The following is a 5,046-nucleotide window of genomic DNA, read 5'->3' as shown; positions in this document are numbered from 1 at the left end:
AGTCATGAAGCGAACTAGAACAAGGGAGAGGAGAATGAGAGCTCCAGGGGTTTTGGTGATTGCAATTACTTTTTGCTTGTCAGTCAACAGATTCCTGCTTCGAGGGTGTTTGCAGACAGTAGCCTGAGAGCATTTTGTTTAAAGTAGCCATTGCTCGTGGCCAGCGTTTGGATCAGTTTCTCAGTTACATTCAGTTGGTCAGCACACGTGGGTTTTTGCTTTAAGCGTGGATTGAAAGACACTTGCCTGTGTTGGAATGTAGTTTTCACAGCTGTATTTGGAAGTTTTTCAGCTACTTTGGAGAGAGAAAGTGGTCACTCCACCATTACCTTCTCTTGGATCGGGAGGACAGTAAGCCCCAAGCACTGGGTTCACAAGTAAGTTTCTGCATAAGGAATCAGCAATTAAACAGGCGCTGATAAGCGTTCTTCTGCAGCACTGAAACGCAACAGTGTTTCAGTATGGCAGGTGCACCCATCCTGAGCCTTCCTATCCATTTCCTCACTGCAGGCTCTCCAGCCAACAGCAGCAGCGGTGCTGCCCGCTTGTCCTTGCAAATCCCAGCGTCTCTTCTGGAAGCGCTCCAGCTGTGGGGAGCTCTGCTGCTGCCTCCAGTCCTCCTGCCCTCCCACAGCTGTCCCCATCCTGTTGGGACTGGGGATTCTGCAGCTCCATCCGCAGCCCGCTCCTCACTTAACGCTCCTGGAACGGCCGTTGGCCGTGGACTTCTGGGCTTCCGGGCCCTGAGAGCCCTGCTGCGGCAAATCCTTCCAGCACCGCTCCGCTTGCTGTCGCTGCTCCCAAGGCAGCTACAGAACCTTCTCACCCGGGTGCAAGCAGTGCTTTGGCCTGCTCCGACTGCTGGTGCCTCTGCACACAGCGCCGCGTCTGCGCCTCCTGCATCCACACGGCATCAGAGCAGGGCAGTTACACACACCGAGGAGGGAACTAAAGGCCGGAGAGATGGAGCAGTTCAGAGCCAAGAAGTTCACGCTAGGAAAGGTCCTTCTGAAGCCACCACCAGCAGACCTTTTGTATGATAAGGATTTAAGTTAATTCTGAAGTTATATGCCTTAATTAAATATAAATTAATACATTATATTATTTGCATATGCCTCAATTAAATAGAAATAAATATACTATATTATTTACATATGTCTTAGTTAAATAGAAATAAATATATTTTATTATATTATTTACAAAATCTATAAATAAAAGTTGTTCTGTGACTCTTCCAATAAACAATGTTGTGATGGAGCAGTGAGTTGGAATGCTTTTCTGTGACTTAAGTTCTCATTTAATCTCTTTAGTCTTTTGTATAATCAATGATGATCCAGGTGTTATAAGTAAGAAACGTACAAGAGAGTTTGGCTAAGCAGGTTATTACACCAAAAAGAATAGATAAAGGGCTTACCCTTATCCTGGGCTCACTGGAAAGCTCCAAAGGAGGGATCTCCAAAAGAGACCCTTCCCCACTGGCAGTCAGCTCTTCAATGGGGTCCAGGAGAGGCGCAGCCAGGCTCCATCCCTTCCAGCAGCACAGCGCATTGCCTTCACTGTGTTCCCAGGGCTGATCAGCGCTCGCCTCAGGTGATCGACCAGAGGTTCAGGCTGTGATTCAGCAGCTCCCATACAGTCTTCACAGTAAGATACCTGGTGGTATCAGCATTTCCACTGCACCGGTCTAGGCTCATAGATCTTGAGCACTGGCCAAGCAGGTGGCTTCTGCCAAATGCTTCTCCCACTGCTTTAATCTTCCTTCCCCCATTGCCTTCAACTTCATTTTCAACAACCCGTTGTCCTGTTGGATTTTACCAGCAGCTGGTGCATGCAAGGGAATGTGAGATAAGTCCACTCGATGCCAAGATCTTTGGCCAAGTATTTGCAAGGGATCTTTCAAAATGCGGGCCCCCATCTGACTCAATTCTCTCACTGTAAAGAAGACCTAAAATATTCAATCCAGCAACTGTTTTGTGTGCACCTATCTATCTATCTACTACATCCCATTTCATCTTACCCATAAATCTTGTTAAGCACTCACGTAGAAAGCAGGGTTGTTCAGCTGTGCCCTTCTTTCTACTCTCCTCAGACCCCCAGGTCTGTCCAAGAAGCATCTTTCATCAGCCCTGCCTAGAAAGTGCTGCCTGCTTTTGTAGCACAAATTGACTAGTTGATGGTGAACTCCTGACTTCCTCATGCCTGGAACAACTCCATGGGCCTCCTCAGCCATCTGCACCAACCCTGGATGTTGTTTGTCTCCACAAACAGCACCCCTACCACCGCATGTTCTTTCCAGAGTTATGTTCCCCCATCTCTGACTAAGAGAGTGAATCTGCTCTGGATCTTCTCCAGGTCTTTGTCGACTGCAGCATGCACTACAGACCTCACATCAGGACATGTTCTGTAAACTCCTACTGCCAGTTTCCTTGTGACAGATCCATCATTTTGCATCAAGTCCTTTAGTGCCGCCATTCCAGCATTGAAAAAGTGAACATTAGGGGCAGGACGGCTGCTGGTAGGGAGAGGAAATGATGGATTCAGACTGCACAGAATAGTGACACAGACAGTGCCACGTAAGTGTCTTGGCTTTCGTCTTGGAATTCCTTCCTCTGCTTGAGCCTGCGAGGACGCCTTGAAGGCTGAGAGATGGGGGCAGGAAGGCTGCTGTGTTTCTCGGCACTTGTATCAAAGTGTGCCGCTCAGGCTGCAGCCAGCTTTCTGTAAGGGCTGCCTGCAGGCTGCTCCCGCTGTGAGACTCCCAGTAGGCACAGCAGTAGGTACTTTCATCTCCATCCTGTGTGCTGTTAACTGACAGAGTGCAGATTTTATTCTCACTTTTATAAGACAAATATCTGCTCCTATCGGATTCAAAATCAAAGGAAACTTGTAATTCTGCTGTCACAGAAAGGAGCCGTTCAGGAGCTCTGCCGTTCAGGCAGCTGTCAGTACCAGTAGATGTAGGCATTCTGAAAGTCATCTATGCCCTTGGCTTTGTACTCAATATTCACAGTTCTGGATCTCGTTCTGGTAACAGATGGTGGACTCTGTTGCAGCAGCACTTGTGCATGTCCGTGTATCAGAAGGAGAGAAAAGGCAGCATGCACTGCCAGCCTGCTGCCTGCAGGTGTATGCAGGACAGCCTCCTGCTGCTGCTTCCCATGGGGAGGGGAATGGATGCAACCAGGCTTCAGCCAGGGCCAGAAGTGGCAGCAGCAGCAGCATTCTTCTCGTGGTGCCTGCTTGCCTGTGCCCCAGAGGCCCCAGCTGTGGCAGGGACAGGAGCTGTGCCTGAGGGCAGGATGTGACTCACTGGTGGCCACCCAGAGAGGGTCCCTGGGCAGCCAGCAGGTGATGCTGTGAGAAAGCAGCACTACAGTGGGACCTTATAGTCTGGGCCAAACTACAACAAACGCAACCGTTCTAGAGCCCACACAGGATGTGCCTACAATAAAGATGCAGAGGGAAGGTCTTATCTGTTTGTTCGAATGGAAATGGAACAACAAAGTCCTCTTGTCTTCTGAGACTAGGAAACCAGAATTGTTGACAAGCCACAGAACAGCAGTACTAACCTTTTAACTCCAGCGCACTGCGAGATGTGATGGTGTGGAATACTGACCAAAAAACAGAAAACCAGGACAAGAGAGTGTCTCTTGAACCGAGGCTGCTTCCTGTGACAGAGTGCTGTGTAGCCATAGAGCCCCTTCACTAGTTGGGTGAGCACAATTTTTCTTTCTATGATTACTGGTCTCCCTGTGAATACTTTGCCTGCTATCTCCAAGAATCTGTCAGAAGCAGTTTTGCTTCTTTGTGAGCAGGGCATCTACATTTACTTTATGTTGTGTGTTCAAAGTTGGCCTACAGTGCTAGTCTGCAGCCATATGCAAAGCACTACGAAATCATTAGGGAAAACTTGTGCCAAGACATCTGGAGGCACTTCTCCAGAAAATACAGGTGGGCAAAGCACTCTGCATGTTATCTCTGCCCACACATCTCTTACCCCGATTCCCTGAGAAGGAAACAAAGGTGCAGAGGCTGAAAGGGAAGCACAGGGCACTCTGGCAGTCCACCAGTAGGGATGCATGAGGGACTGTGGGTGTGCAACATGCCCACAGAGCCACTTGTCTTGAACTCTGAAAACTACCTGCAAGTCTTTGACTGCAGTGACTCTGAATAGAGTGCTCACCCTTACTACTGATACACTAACAAGCATTTCACATAGTTACATTTAGTACAGTTGGAGCAAAGGTTCACTCTAGCTTGAATACATGGAAAACAGAATTTGCTCCCAAGTCCTCCTAGGGTAGCCATAATGGCGGCAATCCAATAAATCAGCGATCTCTACTTGCTGCTGTCTTCCATCCCAAACATTTCACTGTGGGAGGATAATCAGCTAAGACTACAGATGAGCTTTTAAGAAATTAGCTTAGGAGTTACTGTGCCGTGATCAAGTTACAAAACAAGAAGCTCTAATTCTTGGATTCAAAGTGCATGAAATTGCTATTCAGTGTGAAGAATGATCATTTAATAGACCAACCTACTTGCCTTTCATCTGTCTTCACCACTTTCACCACACGGCGTACAGAAATGCCATTAGAAATTGACAGATTTCTCAGTTCATACTCCACCTCCTTTTGTAGGATAACAAAGACTTAATTGCCACCTCTAGGTTAAGGTATATTGGGGTAGGAAGGAAAATGCTTGGGTATTTCTAATGAAACTTCAAATCGATGGGATTTCATTCACCTTCATAATTTGAAAACTTGTAGCAGAGTGAATAATTTTATCATGCTTTTTTCCTGACCAGGTTTTACTGGTAACATTTTCTCGAAACAAAGGTTTAAATAAAATGACTAAAAATTAATGTGTTTAAGGTTGAAGAAAATAAACAGAGAAAACTTCTGAGTTTACCACTGAGTCTTCTGTCAAGACTCACTGCGCTACGTGAAGTTGTGAGCACTACACTAGGGGTTAAGAGCAAGCCCTTCCATGAGGCAAATAGTGGGAGGAGGACTGTACCTCTCACACAAAGGAGTTACACCAAATTCC

The 5,046-nt window shown here is 47.1% G+C and overlaps 1 pseudogene; it reads right to left on the bottom strand.

The window, feature by feature from the left end:
• Positions 1-2,494: 2,494 nt before the first annotated feature.
• On the bottom strand, positions 2,495-3,222 carry LOC122194213 (annotated as a pseudogene).
• Positions 3,223-5,046: the final 1,824 nt, after the last annotated feature.

This window comes from Lagopus leucura, unplaced genomic scaffold (genome assembly GCF_019238085.1).
Source record: "Lagopus leucura isolate 7727_CA_CO unplaced genomic scaffold, USGS_WTPT01 35243-0_obj-0_obj, whole genome shotgun sequence".
NCBI lineage: Eukaryota > Metazoa > Chordata > Aves > Galliformes > Phasianidae > Lagopus > Lagopus leucura.
Note: the sequence above shows the minus strand (reverse complement) of the source record. Positions and strands in the feature narration are given on the sequence as shown.